Consider the following 22538-nt stretch of genomic DNA (forward strand, 5'->3'; position numbering starts at 1 on the left):
GTCCTTGTCCAACGTCAGATTTCAGCCAAGCAACACCCGCCAGCCTTTTCTCTGTTTCATAAGAAAACAACAACAACAAAAATATCTAAAAGAACAAAAATAAACAAATACAAATAAAAACACAACTAAATAGGACAAAACAAATAAATGAACATAAAGGAGAAAGAGAAAGGACATGAAACATATAAATGCAGAAACATACATATATGAACATACAGAAATCCCATAAAGAAATAAAATTAGAAACCATAATATATAAGCAAAAACCTGTAGCAGGGAAAAGAAAGGAAGGAGGGGAGGCAGGAAGGAAGGAAAGAAAGGAGGAATGAAGAAAAGAAAGAAGGAAGGCAGGTCAAGAAAAAGCATTAGGAGACAATAATTAATAATAATAACAAGGAAGGAGGAGGAAGAGGAGGAGGAGAAGGAGAAGGAGAAGGAGGAGGAAGAAATGTTGTATTTATCTTATGTTGGCCATTTCCTGCTGGACATGCCCTTAAGTATGGTTTGCATATCCTTTGGGAAAAAATGATCCTTTCTCAGAAACAGGTTGGAGATAGCTTCTTAAATAGCCATGAAGGCTTGTGTCCACTTCCTTTCTCAGTGCTGGCACACTGCCTGTCTTATACCTGTTTAGACAGGATGCCTGTTACTATAGCCTCTGTGAGGTCATTTATGTGTCATCCTTGTTGTGTCAAGAAAACATTTTACTTAGGTGTCTTTCATTGCCACCAGCTCTTATACTCTTTTTGCTTCCTCTTTGACAGAGCTCTCTGAGCCCTACAGGGAGGGATTTGATGAAGACATTTCATTTAGTTCTGAGTGTTCCAAGGACTCTCAAGCTCCTCACTTTGTCCATTTGTTCCTCTGAACAAGAGCAAAAATGACATTAACAGCTATTTTATTGCTATGTTCCTTTAGTGCAGTTGTCCTTAACTTCCCTAATCCTTTAATACTGTTGATGCTTATGTTGTGGTGACAACCCCCTCCCCAACCATAAAATTATTTTGTAATTACTTCATACTTCAATTTTGCTGCTATTGTGAATTGTAATGTAAACCTTATATGCAAATCTTGGCCGACAGATTGAAAACCACTTCCCTTCCTGAACTAAAGTTTAAAAGAACAATAGTATTTGGTTTCCCCTCGGGCTACGGCCTATCTAGGCTTAGGTTTTGTAGAACCAGGTAGTGTTAGGCATGAGTTACATCTCAGAGAGTAGACATTAAATCCAATCAGATAGTGGTAGGTTACTTCTACTTTTGTTTCTCTATTGTACCTGCATATCTTGAAGTCAGGTCACCATTGAAGATCAAAACATTTGTAGCTGGGTTGATGTTTAGCCTTCTTTTCTTGTATCCTTCAGAATAAATTCCACTACTGTGAATATTAGACAGTAGGAGTAAAGGCTCCAGGTAGGTACTAGCTGAATGGGAGTGATGCCAGTGCTCTTTCAGCAACAGGGTCTTACAATCAGTTTGTGAAGAATAACCTATCACAGCTACAATAGATTGGGTTGTTTGGGAGTTTCCACCTGGCCACTTCAGACAAAAACTATGAAATGTATGTAACCTATTCCTGACACAGGAGATTTCATTTCAGAGAGAGAGAGAGAGAGAGAGAGAGAGAGAGAGAGAGAGAGAGAGAGAGAGATCTTGTTGTCGCTTTATCTCCACAATTATTAGCTGATTCCATTCAAGTTTTTTTCATATATGTTTATGTTTTAAAATGTACCTACCGTACTAGATTTCCATATGGTCCCTCAAATAGCCCTTAGTTTTAGTTATTTCTCCTCATATTTCTTCTTTCATCCCCTTCTTCCTTCCTCTTTTATACTTAATCCTCCCATTCTAGTTTCTGCCCTCTCATCCCTCCATAATTATCTATATAACTTTACATTTCCCCTTCCTAGAGGGATCCTTCAGTCTGTTACTCTATAGCTAACCTCTGTGGTTGTATGGATTGTAGCTTGCTTATTAAAGAAATAACAGCTAACATTGAAATACAACCAGATGCATACCATATTTGGGGTCTGGGTTACTGTAGCTCAAATTAGTTAGATTGTAAGTTTTCCATTTTTTCACTATCACCCTAGTTTCACTCCTATAATTAGATATGAGAGAAAGGATATAATGGAGAGAAACAGATAGAGATCCTTGAATCTAATTTCTTTCTTCTTGTTTATTGTTTGAGCATGACTACTAACAAACTTCAACCCCAACACATGAACGACCAACTACCACCAAATCCTTATTGGTTCCCAGAATTCTAAATGCCATACAATTGCAGAAAATATGTGCAGCTGGCAAACCACACCTCAGCTAGAGCACAAGGCAAACCATAGCTGCCCCATATCCCCATACCTGAAATTAAAATGAAAACATATTCTTATATTTCTCTCTTTTTAAAAGAAACCAAAATTCAAGAATTATCACTATAGATTATCTCATTCACATTAAATCTTGCTAGATAGCTCCATATTTTAGCTGTGAATGTCATGATGTCTTTTTTTTTCCAGCTAAGTAATCATCCATAGTATAAATGTGCATTTTCTTTATCATTTAGTCTGTGGATGGGTATTTTGGATGCTTCCAATTTATGGCTAATATGGATAGAATGTCTATAAATATGGGCTAACATGTGTCTATGTCCCAGTAAGTAAGGTCCCCTGGATATATGCTCAAGAATAATGCGGATCCCTTCCGCTCGACTCGAGACTCGAGCCCCGGGCTACCTTGCCAGCAGAGTCTTGCCCAACACCCGCAAGGGTCCACACGGGACTCCCCACGGGACCCTAAGACCTTTGGTGAGTGGATCACAGTGCCTGCCCCAATCCAATCGCGCGGAACTTGAGACTGCGGTACATAGGGAAGCAGGCTACCCGGGCCTGATCTGGGGCACAAGTCCCTTCCGCTCGACTCGAGACTCGAGCCCCGGGCTACCTTGACAGCAGAGTCTTGCCCAATACCCGCAAGGGCCCACACGGGACTCCCCACGGGACCCTAAGACCTCTGGTGAGTGGAACACAGCGCCTACCCCAATCCAACCGCGTGGAACTTGAGACTGCGGTACATAGGGAAGCAGGCTACCCGGGCTTGATCTGGGGCACAAACCCCTTCCACTCCATTCGAGCCCCGGCCACCTTGCCAGCTGAGTCGCCTGACACCCGCAAGGGCCCACACAGGATTCCACACGTGATCCTAAGACCTCTAGTGAGTGGAACACAACTTCTGCCAGGAGTCTGGTTCGAACACCAGATATCTGGGTACCTGCCTTGCAAGAAGAGAGCTTGCCTGCAGAGAATACTCTGCCCACTGAAACTAAGGAGAGTGCTACCCTCCAGGCCTGCTCATAGAGGCTAACAGAGTCACCTGAAGAACAAGCTCTTAACAGTGACAACTAAAACAGCTAGCTTCAGAGATTACCAGATGGCGAAAGGCAAACGTAAGAATCCTACTAACAGAAATCAAGACCACTCACCATCATCAGAATGCAGCACTCCCACCCCACCTAGTCCTGGGCACCCCAACACAACCGAAAATCTAGACCCAGATTTAAAAACATTTCTCATGATGATGATAGAGGACATCAAGAAGGACTTTCATAAGTCACTTAAAGATTTACAGGAGAGCACTGCTAAAGAGTTACAGGCTCTTAAAGAAAAGCAGGAAAACACAGCCAAACAGGTGATGGAAATGAACAAAACCATACTAGAACTAAAAGGGGAAGTAGACACAATAAAGAAAACCCAAAGCGAGGCAACGCTGGAGATAGAAACCCTAGGAAAGAGATCTGGAACCATAGATGCGAGCATCAGCAACAGAATACAAGAAATGGAAGAGAGAATCTCAGGTGCAGAAGATTCCATAGAGAACATCGACACAACAGTCAAAGAAAATACAAAATGCAAAAGGATCCTAACTCAAAACATCCAGGTAATCCAGGACACAATGAGAAGACCAAACCTACGGATAATAGGAATTGATGAGAATGAAGATTTTCAACTTAAAGGGCCAGCTAATATCTTCAACAAAATAATAGAAGAAAACTTCCCAAACATAAAAAAAGAGATGCCCATGATCATACAAGAAGCATACAGAACTCCAAATAGACTGGACCAGAAAAGAAATTCCTCCCGACACATAATAATCAGAACAACAAATGCACTAAATAAAGATAGAATATTAAAAGCAGTAAGGGAGAAAGGTCAAGTAACATATAAAGGAAGGCCTATCAGAATTACACCAGACTTTTCACCAGAGACTATGAAAGCCAGAAGAGCCTGGACAGATGTTATACAGACACTAAGAGAACACAAATGCCAGCCCAGGCTACTATACCCGGCCAAACTCTCAATTACCATAGATGGAGAAACCAAAGTATTCCACGACAAAACCAAGTTCACACAATATCTTTCCACGAATCCAGCCCTTCAAAGGATAATAACAGAAAAGAAGCAATACAAGGACGGAAATCACACCCTAGAACAAGCAAGAAAGTAATCCCTCAACAAACCAAAAAGAAGACAGCCACAAGAACAGAATGCCAACTCTAACAACAAAAATAAAAGGGAGCAACAATTACTTTTCCTTAATATCTCTTAATATCAATGGACTCAATTCCCCAATAAAAAGACATAGACTAACAGACTGGCTACACAAACAGTACCCAACATTCTGCTGCTTACAGGAAACCCATCTCAGGGAAAAAGACAGACACTACCTCAGAGTGAAAGGCTGGAAAACAATTTTCCAAGAAAATGGACTGAAGAAACAAGCTGGAGTAGCCATTTTAATATCGGATAAAATCGACTTCCAACCCAAAGTTATCAAAAAAGACAAGGAGGGACACTTCATACTCATCAAAGGTAAAATCCTCCAAGAGGAACTCTCAATTCTGAATATCTACGCACCAAATGCAAGGGCAGCCACATTCATTAGAGACACTTTAGTAAAGCTCAAAGCATACATTGCACCTCACACAATAATAGTGGGAGACTTCAACACACCACTTTCTTCAAAGGACAGATCGTGGAAACAGAAACTAAACAGGGACACAGTGAAACTAACAGAAGTTATGAAACAAATGGACCTGACAGATATCTACAGAACATTTTATCCTAAAACAAAAGGATATACCTTCTTCTCAGCACCTCACGGGACCTTCTCCAAAATTGACCATATAATTGGTCACAAAACAGGCCTCAATAGATACAAAAATATTGAAATTGTCCCATGTATCCTATCAGACCACCATGGCCTAAGACTGATCTTCAATAACAACATAAATAATGGAAAGCCAACATTCACGTGGAAACTGAATAACACTCTTCTCAATGATACCTTGGTCAAGGAAGGAATAAAGAAAGAAATTAAAGACTTTTTAGAGTTTAATGAAAATGAAGCCACAACGTACCCAAACCTATGGGACACAATGAAAGCATTTCTAAGAGGGAAACTCATAGCGCTGAGTGCCTCCAAGAAGAAACGGGAGACAGCACATACTAGAGGCTTGACAACACATCTAAAAGCCCTAGAAAAAAAGGAAGCAAATTCACCCAAGAGGAGTAGACGGCAGGAAATAATCAAACTCAGGGGTGAAATCAACCAAGTGGAAACAAGAAGAACTATTCAAAGAATTAACCAAACGAGGAGTTGGTTCTTTGAGAAAATCAACAAGATAGATAAACCCTTAGCTAGACTCACTAAAGGGCACAGGGACAAAATCCTAATTAACAAAATCAGAAATGAAAAGGGAGACATAACAACAGATCCTGAAGAAATTCAAAACACCATCAGATCCTTCTACAAAAGGCTATACTCAACAAAACTGGAAAACCTGGACGAAATGGACAAATTTCTGGACAGATACCAGGTACCAAAGTTGAATCAGGATCAAGTTGACCATCTAAACAGTCCCATATCACCTAAAGAAATAGAAGCAGTTATTAATAGTCTCCCAACCAAAAAAAGCCCAGGACCAGATGGGTTTAGTGCAGAGTTCTATCAGACCTTCAAAGAAGATCTAATTCCAATTCTGCACAAACTATTTCACAAAATAGAAGTAGAAGGTACTCTACCCAACTCATTTTATGAAGCCACTATTACTCTGATACCTAAACCACAGAAAGATCCAACAAAGATAGAGAACTTCAGACCAATTTCTCTTATGAATATCGATGCAAAAATCCTCAATAAAATTCTCGCTAACCGAATCCAAGAACACATTAAAGCAATCATCCATCCTGACCAAGTAGGTTTTATTCCAGGGATGCAGGGATGGTTTAATATACGAAAATCCATCAATGTAATCCATTATATAAACAAACTCAAAGACAAAAACCACATGATCATCTCGTTAGATGCAGAAAAAGCATTTGACAAGATCCAACACCCATTCATGATAAAAGTTTTGGAAAGATCAGGAATTCAAGGCCCATACGTAAACATGATAAAAGCAATCTACAGCAAACCAGTAGCCAACATCAAAGTAAATGGAGAGAAGCTGGAAGCAATCCCACTAAAATCAGGGACTAGACAAGGCTGCCCACTTTCTCCCTACCTTTTCAACATAGTACTTGAAGTATTAGCCAGAGCAATTCGACAACAAAAGGAGATCAAGGGGATACAAATTGGAAAAGAGGAAGTCAAAATATCACTTTTTGCAGATGATATGATAGTATATATAAGTGACCCTAAAAATTCTACCAGAGAACTCCTAAACCTGATAAACAGCTTCGGTGAAGTAGCTGGATATAAAATAAACTCAAACAAGTCAATGGCCTTTCTCTATACAAAGAATAAACAGGCTGAGAAAGAAATTAGGGAAACAACACCCTTCTCAATAGTCACAAATAATATAAAATATCTTGGCGTGACTCTAACTAAGGAGGTGAAAGATCTGTATGATAAAAACTTCAAATCTCTGAAGAAAGAAATTAAAGAAGATCTCAGAAGATGGAAAGATCTCCCATGCTCATGGATTGGCAGGATCAACATTGTAAAAATGGCTATCTTGCCAAAAGCAATCTACAGATTCAATGCAATCCCCATCAAAATTCCAACTCAATTCTTCAACGAATTAGAAGGAGCAATTTGCAAATTTGTCTGGAATAACAAAAAACCTAGGATAGCAAAAAGTCTTCTCAAGGATAAAAGAACTTCTGGCGGAATCACCATGCCAGACCTAAAGCTTTACTACAGAGCAATTGTGATAAAAACTGCATGGTACTGGTATAGAGACAGACAAGTAGACCAATGGAATAGAATTGAAGATCCAGAAATGAACCCACACACCTATGGTCACTTGATCTTCGACAAGGGAGCTAAAACCATCCAGTGGAAGAAAGACAGCATTTTCAACAATTGGTGCTGGCACAACTGGTTGTTATCGTGTAGAAGAATGCGAATCGATCCATACTTATCTCCTTGTACTAAGGTCAAATCTAAGTGGATCAAGGAACTTCACATAAAACCAGAGACACTGAAACTTATAGAGGAGAAAGTGGGGAAAAGACTTGAAGATATGGGCACAGGGGAAAAATTCCTGAACAGAACAGCAATGGCTTGTGCTGTAAGATCGAGAATCGACAAATGGGACCTAATGAAACTCCAAAGTTTCTGCAAGGCAAAAGACACCGTCAATAAGACAAAAAGACCACCAACAGATTGGGAAAGGATCTTTACCTATCCTAAATCAGATAGGGGACTAATATCCAACATATATAAAGAACTCAAGAAGGTGGACTTCAGAAAATCAAATAACCCCATTAAAAAATGGGGCTCAGAACTGAACAAAGAATTCTCACCTGAGGAATACCGAATGGCAGAGAAGCACTTGAAAAAATGTTCAACATCCTTAATCATCAGGGAAATGCAAATCAAAACAACCCTGAGATTCCACCTCACACCAGTCAGAATGGCTAAGATCAAAAATTCAGGTGACAGCAGATGCTGGCGAGGATGTGGAGAAAGAGGAACACTCCTCCATTGTTGGTGGGAGTGCAGGCTTGTACAACCACTCTGGAAATCAGTCTGGCGGTTCCTCAGAAAACTGGACATAGTACTACCGGAGGATCCAGCAATACCTCTCCTGGGCATATATCCAGAAGATGCCCCAACTGGTAAGAAGGACACATGCTCCACTATGTTCATAGCAGCCTTATTTATAATAGCCAGAAGCTGGAAAGAACCTAGATGCCCCTCAACAGAGGAATGGATACAGAAAATGTGGTACATCTACACAATGGAGTACTACTCAGCTATTAAAAAGAATGAATTTATGAAATTCCTAGCCAAATGGATGGACCTGGAGGGCATCATCCTGAGTGAGGTAACACATTCACAAAGAAACTCACACAATATGTATTCACTGATAAGTGGATATTAGCCCCAAACCTAGGATACCCAAGATATAAGATATAATTTGCTAAATACATGAAACTCAAGGAGAATGAAGACTGAAGTGTGGACAGTATGCCCCTCCTTAGATTTGGGAACAAAACACCCATGGAAGGAGTTACAGAGACGGAGTTTGGAGCTGAGATGAAAGGATGGACCATGTAGAGACTGCCATAGCCAGGGATCCACCCCATAATCAGCATCCAAACGCTGACACCATTGCATACACTAGCAAGATTTTATTGAAAGGACGCAGATGTAGCTGTCTCTTGTGAGACTATGCCGGGGCCCAGCAAACACAGAAGTGGATGCTCACAGTCAGCTAATGGATGGATCATAGGGCTCCCAATGGAGGAGCTAGAGAAAGTAGCCAAGGAGCTAAAGGGATCTGCAACCCTATAGGTGGAACAACATTATGAGCTAACCAGTACCCCGGAGCTCTTGACTCTAGCTGCATATATATCAAAAGATGGCCTAGTCGGCCATCACTGGAAAGAGAGGCCCATTGGACTTGCAAACTTTATATGCCCCAGTACAGGGGAATACCAGGGCCAAAAAGGGGGAGTGGGTGGGCAGGGGAGTGGGGGTGGGTGGATATGGGGGACTTTTGGTATAGCATTGGAAATGTAAATGAGTTAAATACCTAATAAAAAATGGAAAAAAAAAAAAAAAAAGAATAATGCGGATTAATCTTCAGGTAGATTTATTCCCAGCTTCCAAATTCTTACCACATTGATTTCTATAGTGGTTGTATAAGTTACCAGTTCCCTCATCAATGGACAAATGTTCCCTATTCCACATCCTCCCCAGTATGAGCTGTTATTTGCTTTATTTATCTTAGGTCTTCTGACTAGTGTACGATGATATATCAAAGTAATATTGGATTGCATTTCTTTAATGACTAAGGATATTAAACATTTATTTAAGTTCCTATCAGTCATTTGTTTTTAGCCCTGTAAGTTTAATTGTGAAATGTACTTTTTGTTCAAAGTCACTAAATATGTAATCATTTAATAGAACACAAATAAGCAAAAAATAGGGCTCTTCCTGTATATTAATCTCAGGCATACACTTCATAGCATTTTTAAAATCTTATGTTAACTCAAGATACTGATCAAAACTTTGTACCACAAGTACAATAATATTTGATATTGCCATAGTACAGTACATAGACCAAATACTAAGCACCTTACTCTTTGGGCTTTGCAATAAAACTTGAACTCAACCTTATTCAACTTTTGGTTTGGTTTAGTGTTAAAATTCTTTGGCTATTTGCGTGTCTGTGCTTTCATACATATTTAGGAACAACATTTTTTCCTTTTTATTAGATAATTTCTTCATTTACATTTCAAATGCTATCCGAAAAGTCCCCTATACCCTCCCTCTGCCCTGCTCCCCTACCCACTCATTCCTACATCTTGGCCCTGGCATTCCCCTGTACTGAAGCATATAAAGTTTGCTAGACCAAGGTGCCTCTCTTCCCAATGATGGCTGACTAGGCCACCTTCTGCTACATATGCAGCTAGAGACACGAGCTCTAGGGGTACTGATTACTTCATATTGTTGTTCCACCTATAGGGTTGCAGACCCTTCAGCTCTTGGATACTTTTTCTAGCTCCTATATTGGATGCCTTGTGTTCCATCCTATAGATGACTGTGAGCATCCACTTCTGTATTTGTCAGGCACTGGCAAAGCCTCACAGGAGACAGCTATATCAGGGACCCTTCAGCAAAATCTTGCTGGCCTATGCAATAGTGTCTGTGTTTGGTGACTGATTATGGGTTAGACCCCCACGTGGGGCAGTCTCTGGATGTCCATCCTTTTGTCTCAGCTCCAAACTTTGTCTCTGCAACTCCTTCCATGGATATATTATTTCGTATTCTAGAAAGGAATAAAGTATCCACGTGTTGGTCTGCCTTCTTGATTTTCTTGTGTTTTGGAAGTTGTATCTTGGGTATTCTAGGTTTCTGGGCTAATAGCCACTTGTCAGTGAATGCATATCAAGTGACTTCTTTTGAGAGTGGGTTACCTCACTCAGGATTATATCCTCCAGATACATCCATTTGCCCAAGAATTTCATATATTCATTGTTTCCAATAGCTGAGTAGTACTCCATTGTGTAAATGTACCACAATTCTGTGTCCATAAACACTGTTTTCTTATAGTCACGTGCTACATTTTACATTCTTTCTCTTTACTCATCTGCAATGATTCCAGAGACTTGGAAAAAGGGGTGTGTGACATAGATATCTCATTTAGGGATAAGAATTCCACAATCTCTTTTTCTATACACCTTGACCAGTTGCAGGTCTTTGTTAAATAACATATAATACAAATAGTATTTTAAATGAAGGTTGAGAAATATGTTCATCTATGGATTAATTATAAATTATTAATAGTCAGTTTAACATTATGTGCGTTTATTAGAATAATAGTAATGGGTTGTCTCCCAGAATATGTTTATAATATTATTTATATTTTGTTATTAACCAACATATAATTATAATACAGGAGAGTTATAGGAAATTTTCTTTGAAAAATCAGTCATTAGTTGTCCTAGTTGTAGAATCACTGAAGAGGATTAAATATAAATGTATTTAAGGGAAGTCTTCTGGGGATTATAAAACTATTCCCTTTCATGATTCGACATAGTTAAATGGCTTAATATGCTTGTTAATAGTAATCAAACTCTGTATGTGTTTGAATTGCTTTGAATATAAATTATAACCTATAAAGATATATCATCCATGTCTCTAGTACAAAGTCTTAAAAAATCTGTACATTCTTCATTTTCATCTTGCTAAAACTGAAGTATATTATAGTTCTCTATCATCACAGAGCTTTACATTGTACCTATTTTCTTCTGCCACAGAGTTATGAGAGCTGAGGGATTTTGTGGAGACATCTCATTTAGGACTGAGATATGTTCCAAGGTCTCTCACTCTTTGCACATTGCCCAGTTGTGAAACTCTGTATTTGTTGCCATCTACTGCATGTAGAAAGTTTCTCTGGTGATGGCTGAGCAGAACACTGATTTGTGAATATAGCAGAATGGCATTTGGAATATTTAACTAAAATGTGTGTGTGTGTGTGTGTGTGTGTGTGTATATATATATATATATATATATATATATATATATATATATATGTATGTATGTATATATTTGTATGTATGCTTGTTGTATGTATGCTTGTATATATACATATATATATATATATATATATATATATGTATATATGTGTGTATATACACACACAAACACACATGTATACATTGAATACATACATACAAATGAGAGTAGGTCAGAAAGGAGCATTAGATTCCTTGGAATTTGTACATGTGTGTTTGTGTGTGATGTTTGAGGACATAGAAAATAAGAAGAATTTAAAATCCAGCTAATTTTTTAATTGTTCAGCATGAGGTATTGATACCTGTTGTCTAAAGGAAAAAATTCTAAGTATGCAATATGAATACATGAACTTAATTGTAAGCCACAGAATGAAAATGTTTTAACTCTTAAGTGTAGAAATAAATGAAAATCTAAGCATTTGCTATATACACATAAATATAACCAGCATACTTTTTAAGTATAATAATTCAAATAAAACTGAAACCTAATTTATTCACAGAAGCACACACACGCACACACACATACACGCAAACATACACTCACACACACACAAAGTATAAACCTGTGTTTAAGACAAGGAATTTACAGACAAAATGAATTCAACAAAATGAAATCAACTAGGCACTTAAGGTCCTGGAGTAGATAGCCAAAACAATGAATACAAATTTATTTTGGGTGATTTATTGTCAGCTTTGTTTGGGCATTTTTAACCTTGCTGATATCGTGCTTGATGTTTTCTGGATTTATGTTTCTATAGTGTGTGTGTGTGTCTGTGTGTGTGTGTGTCTGTGAGTTTTCTGGGGTATGTATTTCTGATCCTTTTGATCATCATTTTTTTTATTTTTAATTATTTTCTGGTTTGTTTGTGAGGTTGCTTATTTTCTATGGAAAGACAGAGAGAAAACATGGAGTTGATTGAGTTAGGAGGTAGAAATGATCCTGGAGAAGATGTAGGAGAACAAAATATATTATATTTAAAAATAATCATTTTCAATTGGAAATTCAATGAGAATAATTAGATTCTATTGGAGAGGAAAAAAGAACTGGACACAAAATAATGATCAATCCATGAAATAATTTGAAAAATATGAAAGACTTATTTTATGCAGATCTACAAAAATGAAAATAAATTGATAATTTTCATGAAAAATAAAATATATGGAAATAATTTCAAGAAGGGATATTTGACATAGCTCTTTTTTTCTCAATAATTGGAAGGATTTGCAGATAAATAGTATCTTTCCCCTTGTTAATAACACAATTTTCTTTGTTTGGCTTTTTTTTTTCTTTTATTGGGATTTCCTATGTTGTTTATACTTAAATACAGTACCAATTAGGCACTCAGAATTTCTACTCTTAACTATCTACCTAAATGGTTTTTAAGTCCATTGACTTTGCATTAATGAGATTTCTCCACATAGACAAAAGCAATGCATGCACGTATTATGCATGTGAATTGTGTTTGTATTTATATGCACATATAAACTGAAAATTAGCTCATGAGATTACTGAGAACAAAAAGTATCAAGATCTGTAAATGGTAAACTGGAGGTATAGAGGAACCATAGTAGTTTCAAATTGAATTTAATGTCTTGAAAACTATGAAATCTAATAGTGTAATACTTTTCCTTAGAAAGCCAGAAGTTTGAAAGACTAGCAGATAATTCAGTCCTAGAGTGAATTCCAGAGAAGGCCTGTTTCAAATAGTAAGACAACAGAGTATGCGCTCATTCTCAGGAGGCTTTTTATTCTATGTGGGCCTTTAAATAATTGAATGATAACTACCTACATTATTCAGAGCAGTATCTCTATTTACCATACTTGTTCAGTTGATAATGTGAACATCGTCAGCCATACTGAAGGTAAAGTGGTTGTCCATTATATGGGTACATAATCCATTATTGGAACTTTTTAAAAGTGGCATTATTTATTTTTATAATAGAAGAAAATATCCAGCATGTGGTGAGTACAGGAAGAGATTGCCTGACCATATAATTGACCAGTGCTCAGTAGTAATTAAAAAGGAATGAACCATTAATAACATACAATAGCATCTGTGAATCTGAAAAAAAAATGAAGCTAAATTTAGAGTTGAAGCATAAAATACTATGATTTCATTCACATAATATTCTGGAGATTATTAATACCTCATGACAGAAAATGGTTTCCTGTCGTGAAAAATAAGACAACAATACCTAGGGAACATTGGGGATTTATTTAAGAGACTTATGCTGGTGTGGATGTATACAAATACACATAATTGTCCAAACATACTGCACCATATACTTAATGTTTTTAGAATACGTTAGTATTTCTCAGAAGGTGGCAAACACGATGGTACCACATTAGTTATGATAGTAAATAGATGTTTTCTATCATAGAAGAGAGATAAAATGTGACATTTCAATTGAAAGTGTTTGAATTGAAAATGTGCTATACACTTGAAAAAAATGTTCCACATCCTTAGTCATCAGAGAAATGCAAATCAAAACAACCCTGAGATTCCACCTCACACTAGTCAGAATGGCTAAGATCAAAAATTCAGATAACAGCAGATACTGGTGAGGATGTGGTGAGATTGCAAGCTTGCTCAACTACTCTGGAAGTCAGTCTAGCAGTTCCTCAAAAAATTGGACATAGTAATACCACTAGGTCCAGCAATACCTCTCCTGGGCATATACCCAGAAAATGTTCCAATTTGTAATAAGGACACAAGCTCTACTATGTTCATAGCAGCCATATTTATAATAGCCAGAAGCTGGAAGGAACCCAGATGTCCCTCAACAGAGGAATGGATACAGAATTGTGGAACATTTACACAATGGAGTACTACTCAGCTATTAAAAACAATGAATATATGAAATTCTTGGGCAAATGGATGTATCTAGAGGATATAATCCTGAGTGAGGTAACCCAGTCTCAAAAGAAGTCACTTGATATTCATTCACTGATAAGTGTATATTGGCCCAGAAATTTAGAATACCCAAGATACAATTTGCAAAACACAAGAAAATCAAGAAGGAATACCAAAGTGTGGATACTTCATTCCTCCTTAGAATAGGGAACAAAATACCCATGGAAGAGTTACAGAGACAAAGTTTTAGAGCTAAGACAAAAGGATGAACCATCCAGAGACTACTCCACCTGTGGATCTATCCCATACTTAGCTACCAAACGCAGACACTATTGCACATGCCAGCAAGATTTTGTTGAAAGGACCCTGGTATAGCTGTCTCGTGTGAGGCTAAGCCAGTGCCTGGCAAATACAGAAGTGGATGCTCACAGTCATCTATTGGATGGAACACAGGGCCCCCAATGAAGGAGCTAGAGAAAGTACCCAAGGAACTGAAGGGATCTACAACCCTATAGGAGGATCAACAATTTGAACTAACCAGTGCTCCCAAAAGCTCGAGTCTCTACCTGCATATGTAGCAGAGCATGGCCTAGTCGGCTATCAGTGGGAGGAGAGGCCCTTGGTCTTGTTAAGATCACATTTCCTAGTACATGGGAATGCCAGGGCAAGGAGGCAGGAGTCAGTGGGTTGGGGATCAGGGCAGGGGGAGGGTATGGGGTGGGGTGTTTGAGGATAGCATTTGAAATGTAAATGAAGAAAAATATCTAATAAAAAAATTGAAGACCGGCGTGGTGGCGCACGCCTTTAATCCCAGCACTTGGGAGGCAGAGGCAGGCAGATTTCTGAGTTCAAGGCCAGTCAGGTCTACAAAGTGACTGCCCAGACAGCCAGGGCTACACAGAGAAACCCTGTCTTGAAAAACCAAAAAAAAAAAAAAAAAAAAAAAAAAAAAAAAAAAAAAAAAAAAATTGAAAGAATTAAAAAAGAAAATTTGCTTATAAATCAAATGTGGTCATTAAATTATACTTAAAATTATTTATTAATATATCCATTTATTTTATTTTGTATAAGCATGTGTGTGTCAGTGTGTGTGTATGTGAGTGTTTGTATCTGTGCATTTATACACCTATATACCAACGCAGTGATGGAGAGGTCAATGGACAACTTCTACCAAGTCTGTTCCTGTCTTTGTTATGTTTTGTGACAGGGTATTTCCTGTTATTTCTGTGATGCAGGTTACTTCAGGCTAAGTATTCCCGAAGCTTTGGGGTGGTTCTTCTGTTTCCAAACTTCCATCTCATAGCAAGAGTGATAAATCTGCAAATATATGCCATCATAACAGCTTTTTACATGGATTCCAGGGATGAAACTCAGGCTGGCAGCACTGAGTGGCGGACACTTCCCTGCTAAACCCCTAAATCAATGAAGAAAATAAATATTTTTTAAAAGTTGCTTTAAAACAGTGAACTACTTTTTAAATTTCATTTAAATTGTTTGATTAATAAATACATTCTTAATCAGAGTAGAATAGTTCACTGTCATCACTTCCATAGCCTGTTAAACTACCTCTGGTCTTGTTCTATTTTGAAAACTGAATGACACTGACAAAAGATTATGATAAGACTTCAAAAATAAATAGTATAGCATCTAGGTATGCTACATTCTTTAAACTGTGAACATTTAATTAAATATGAGGACGATGGAAATATAAGGAAACCTTTGGTTGGCTTTTTTCTTTTTCAAGTCGTTGCTGTTTCTTTTTCCATCAAGACTTTTTTTTTATGTGTTTAAAAACAAATATCAAGAACCTTTACTAGCTACATTATTATTTCATAGTTAACTATTTTGTTAGATTATCCCTATGTCTATATCATTCTCTGTTAATGACTTAGTCACTCAAGTCATGTTAAAGCTTTTACCCACTAAGAAATCACATTTCTTTTAGGAAATTGCTGGTGCCATGCATAATTTGGCACTAATGGCACTCACCTGTGCCAATAGAAATTAGAGATTTCCCCACCAATTTCTACAGTAACATTATAGACTAAGTGGACCTCTCCAATAGTGTACCTACCATTATTTTAGAGCAAGTTTAATCGTAATTTCTTTCAAATTTCTTATTCAATTAATATTGGAACTATAGAAATTTATGGAGTACATCATGAAAATTCTTTTTTTTTAATTCGGTATTTTCTTCATTTACATTTCAAATGCTATCTCAAAAGTCCCCCATACCATCTCCCTGCCGCACTCCCCTACCCACCCACTCCCACTTCTTGGCCCTGGTGTTCCCCTGTACTGGGGCATATAAAGTTTGCAAGACCAAGGGGCCTCTCTTCCCAATGATGGCTGACTAGGTCATCTTCTGCTACATATGCAGCTAGAAACACGAACTCTGGGGGTACTGGTTAGTTCATATTTTTGTTCCTCCGATAGGGTTGCAGACCCCTTTAGCTCCTTGGGTACTTTCTCTAACTCCTCCATTGGGGGCCCTGTGTTCCATCCAATAGCTGACTGTGAGCATCCACTTCGGTGTTTGCCAGGCACTGGCGTCGCCTCACAAGAGACAGCTATATTAGGGTCCTTTCAAAAAAATCTTGCTGTCGTATGCGATGGTGACTGCTTATGGAGGCTGATTATGGGATGGATCCCCTGGTGCAGCAGTCTCTAGATGGTCCATCCTTTTGTCTCATCTCCAAACTTTGTCTCTGTAACTCCTTCCATGGCTGTTTTGATAATGTAGCTTAGTCACTGGCCTTTTAATGTATTGCTCAAAGGTGTTCAATAATTTGCTATAATCTCTGAGATAGAAAAATAAAGCTATTTTTATTAATTGCATAGAATTACAGGTCAGTAATTAGCATTAGACAGAATAAACTATTTTATTTTGTCAGTTCATTCTTTATTAATAAGTTTTTCTTATATTTTTGTTTGTTTTTTGTTTTGTTTGTTTTTGTTTTTATTTTTGTTTTTTTTCTGAGACAGGGTTTTTCTGTGTAGCCTTGGCTGTCCTGGAACTCACTTTGTAGACCAGGCTGGCCTAGAACTCAGAAATCTGCCTGCCTCTGCCTCCTGAGTGCTGGGATTAAAGGCATGCCCCACCACACCCGGCTCTTAAATGTTATTTTTATGTAATTGACAGAAATATCACTCTGCCAATTACATACTACACGAAAACTCTAAGCTTTCTACAAATAAAGACACACAACTCTTGTCAACTTTTGAAGTAATATTTTTATTTTATGAATAAATAAATAACCAAAATCTTAGATACTGCATGCCTAAATTTGTTGGTCTGGATTGTGAAACTGTGTTTTGCCTGTAACTTAAAATGCCCTGATGTTTTAGTATAGCCCAAATTATGTCCCCTTTATCAAGAATAAATCTAACATCAGTCAAGGTTTACTCTCATTTCTCCTCAAATGTGGTATTTATTTCTTACCAAGAATTATGGAGCATCATGCTATGTAGAGAAAAAAATTAATGCTATCATAAATGCACTTTAAGTTCTCAGCATGAATGTAAGATACTATTTTCAGAATATTCTCTCTGAACTCTGATACACTTGCTTTTAAAATTTTAAAAATCCATCTATGCTGTTTCTTCTTTAAACTCATTTTATAATGTGGCTTCAGGCTTCTTATTCACAAGACAGAAATAATATGGTCTCAAACCCAGTAGAGCCTAGTACTCTGACATTTGCAATTACTTCAAAATTCAAAAAAGTAGAGAAGATGGGCAGGCTGGAAAGCACTTGTCAATATATTCAATTGCTCAGAAAACAGGAGTTTCTCAAATATCTGTATCCTCCCTGCTATTACTTTTGCAATCTCTGTAGTTTGCAGCACTTTCTGTTAATGTGATGTTGGCTGCCAGAAAAGTACACCTTCACAAAATAAAATGCTTTCTAAATTGCACTGATGTCAAAATTTAGTTGTTTTATACAATGGGAACAAACATCTCTCTACTAAGCTAAGTATATTTAGAAAAACCTTCTTTGAAGTTGAAAACAAATGGCTTGGAAAGAAATTATCATGGTGATTTATTTGCTTTCTTACTATGACTCAAAGGAAAATAAAGGAATGAATTGGCATATAGTTAGAACCCAGTTTGATATGATAAAAGAGTTAAAGAATTCTGGCCATTTGACTTCTTATCCCAATCCAGTTATTATTTTTTAGCACATTTAAAGAATAGAAAGTAGAGTTAGAATTATGCAAGAACCCATTAGAAGACACCTGTATTTTCATGATTTTCCTTTACAATAAAATGATATATTAGTGCTAACAGGACAATGGACAGGCAGAAGATGTTTTCAAGAACTGAGCTAGGTAACTTATGACAAGAATATGATTTAATATTTCCTATTTTGGAAAAAAAGATGGAATAAAATATTTTATAATCTTGGCATACTTGTAATAGGCCCATATTTTTTCTTTAACGTTTTATTAAAGTGAATGAAACTGTTTTAGCTTACAGCAAGTTATGATCTATATCTATACATATTAGATCTGACAAAGGCTTCCCTATTCAAAACTTTGATTTCTTGTTTTATTCTCTTTCTCTCTTTTTATGTAAGAGGGTTTTGTTTTGTTTTGTTTTGTTTTGTTTTTACTTAAAAGATCATTCACAAAATACCATAGCCATAGTATCACTTTTGGTCATAGAACTGAATGTATTAAGTGTTTGGAATTCCATTCTTACAGAGTCAGCTGTGAGTCCAGCAGCGTGGATGGACGTGCCTGTTCTGTCTTTTCTGCGTTGGAAATGGATTAGATCATCTGAAAGTATCAGACTTGATTACCACCACGGAATGCATATCTGTCTTGTTAGATATTGGTGTTAGCAAATGGTTCTTATGCCAGAAGCAGAGAAGATGGCAGACAAGGGAAGAAGTGAAAGTTCTGTAAATTGCCTTTGTGACAAAGACAATCATTAGCCAAGGGGTAGGCTGGCAGCAAACTGCTAGCTAATAAGGAAGCTGTGCACTACTCAGCCCTCTTTAAGGCTCTAGTGGCTGTCAGATCGCTCCCTGATACAACTGGTACAGATGGAGACTTGGTGGTGCCAAATCATTTTCCATTTGTTGACACATAGATGTTCAAGCTAAAAGCAAAGCCTGATACCCTTGCTCTTAAGTGAGTGCTCAACACTGTCTGGGGGGAGCAGGGGTCTGGCCCACAAAGGAAGCAGCAAACATAGTGGTTTCTAGACATCCAAGTACTAAGTGTTTCAACAGCTGTGCAACTGATCAGAGAAAGTGCCAGGTCTAGGCCTTGAGCTACAGTCAGGGAGCAGCCTCTTGGGAAAAGCACCCTGGAACAGACAGATGCAAAGGAAAGAGCACAGACTCAGTGTAAGCACAGCTGCCTGGTACAGCTCCAGCACCACCCTTGCTTTCTATAGTCCTCAGCTGCAGGAAGCAATTAGTTTCAGGGGTTGTGCCCCCAAGGGGCCTCCATGGCCAAAGAAATTCAGGGAAATTCCAAGCTTCTACTTGGTCTTAGAGTGAGCAAGAGTAAAGACATGTGGCCATTGGCACACCAGTGCAGAATGTCCAGACTCCCCTATACCCTTCTGGTCTTGCTGTTTGACAGGAGCCTGCTATGCCTGAACAGGATGCTTTGGTACGTGATAGGCCCCCAAACACAGCAACCTGTCAGAACCAGCAAGAATGTTTCTGTCTTTTAAAGCAAGATGTCTCCAATTCTTCATGCTCATCCCAGCTGGATACCAACAAGTTGCCAGCAGTCACCTAGCTAGTAGCTCCAGCTCTTTCCCAGAAGCCACAGCAACACAGAACTCGACATGCAGGTTGGAGAGATGCTCTGAGAAAAAGCAAAGAACAGCACACCTGGAGCATAGCCAGGGAACATAAAGGAAAGAAAGAAAGCAAAGAAGGATGAAGCACCTCAGCCCACCTTCCACACAAGATCCAAATCCACAGCTTGTGAGAAGGAGCAGGAAGAGGCCAGGAGTGAGAAGGGAGAGAAAGAAAGCACAAAACAGGCACTAGATAGGTATAGCAAAGTCAAGAATTTCCTAGAAACCATTTGTTAATTGCTGACCAGAACTCACAAGCTCTGTGTTTCCTCCTTAAGTTGGACAGTGCCAGGCTGGAATGGGGCCTTCAGACCCACAGGCTGTGGTCTTGCTGTAGTCTTGCTCCAGCTCCTCATGCCCCATTTCTACCCAACCTAAGCTCATTTTTGCTCCTCTCTGGACCTGTATCCCCCAAAGTGGCTAAGTTGGGACTGGCTACTTGTTTGAGGGGTGTTGCCACTGTCTGAGGTTTAAGCTGCAGCTGTGCTCTCTTGTGCTATTCTGTGAGTTCTATGAAGTCCATGTTGGAACCGAGCAGAGGAGGACCATCTTGAAAGTGACTCTCCATTGGAGAGTCTGCTCGCCGATCCCCAGGGTGACTGCACTGCCCACCACCCCCTAAAAAGTCATCCATCAATGGAGTCAGATTTGAAGTCATCCCGGGAATCCGGTCCACCGCTAGATTCTTGAGAGCCACCCATTCCTCTGTTATCCCTTCTGCTCCTGAATCCGAAGCTAACTTTATCTTGTTTTCTGCCTTTTGCCAAACAAAGTGACCTGTCACAAAATTGCTCCATCATAAGTCATAGATTCCTTTAGGGAATCCACCTCATCAAATTTTATATAGCAGAATCCTTTAAATTTGCCTGTCTTTGTCTCTAACTAGCCGGACACACTATATACTGAGATCCTTAAAGATAGCATCTATGTCACCTGGAACTAGTTTTAAAAGGAGATTTCCTATGTAAGCTGTGTATGGGGGTTCTGTGGATAGTTCCTTTAGGCTTCCGGACCCATAGCCACCAGCACTGCCATGGGACACTTCTACAGCCACTCAAGCTGCTGTAGGACTGGTCATCCTATGTACCAAGATCCGCAATTTGCCATCTCTACTTCTTGAAGAACCCTCGTGTTATTCTCTTTTACCCTGTATTACAGATCAGAAAACATGATGCATAAACTAAATCCTTCCATTTGATAGAAAACAAGCTTTTACAGGTCACAACCATAATAATGCATCACAGAGAATCTAAACTATTTATTATCTGGACCTGTACAGAAAAAGGTTGAAGGCTTATGCTGTGCACTGTCAGTTTTCCCACTGAGATTATTCCTGTAGACAAGTATTACATTATTTCTCATGTCATAATACCTTATTTGATTCACATTGATTCATTCAATTATTCTTTTTATTAATTTTTATTAGACATTTTCTTCATTTACATTTCAAATGTTATCCCAAAAGTTCCCTATACCCTCCCCCCACCCTGCTACACAACCCACCAACTCCTGCTTCCTGGCCCTGGCATTCCCCTGTATTGGGGCATATGATCTTCCCAAGACCAAGGGCCTCTCCCATTGATGGCCGACTAGGCCATCCTCTGCTACATATGCAACTAGAGACACAGTTCTCTGTGGTACTGGTTAGTTCATATTGTTTTTCCACCTATAGGATTACAGACCACTTCAGCTCCTTGGGTACTTTCTCTAGCTCCTTCTTTAGGGGCCCTGTGTTCCATCCAATAGATGACTGTGAGCATCCACTTCTGTATTTACCAGGCACTGGCATAGCCTCACAAGAGATAGCTATATCAGGGTCCTGTCAGCAAAATCTTGTTGGTATATGCAATAGAGTCTGGGTGTGGTGATTGTATATGGGATAGATCCAACAGTGAATTTATGAAATTATCTGGCAAATGGATGGATCTGGAGAACATCATCCTGAGTGAGGTAACCCAATCATAAAAGAACACACATGATATGTACTCACTGATAAGTGGATATTAACCCAGAGACTTAGACTACACAAGATAAAATTTGCAAAACACATGAAACTCAAGAAGAAGGAAGATCAAAATGTGGATACTTTGTTCCTTCTTAGAATGGGTTACAAAATAAACATGGTAGGAGTTACAGAGACAAAGTTTGGAGCTGGGATGGAAGAAAGGATCATTCAATTACTTTTATATCTGATTCTCCCAACTATTTTATATAAACTGTTCTGTTATGGTCATTTATAATTTACCAGTTTCCTATTTAACTGGTCAATTCTTCAATGCTTATGCTTTTTTCATTCATTACTAACACTTCAAATTATTCAAATTCAATTTAAA

At 38.3% G+C, this 22538-nt stretch overlaps 1 pseudogene; it reads right to left on the reverse strand.

The window, feature by feature from the left end:
- Positions 1-20394: 20394 nt before the first annotated feature.
- Positions 20395-21331, reverse strand: Gm6973 (predicted gene 6973; annotated as a pseudogene).

This window comes from Mus musculus, chromosome X (assembly GCF_000001635.26).
Source record: "Mus musculus strain C57BL/6J chromosome X, GRCm38.p6 C57BL/6J".
Lineage (NCBI taxonomy): Eukaryota > Metazoa > Chordata > Mammalia > Rodentia > Muridae > Mus > Mus musculus.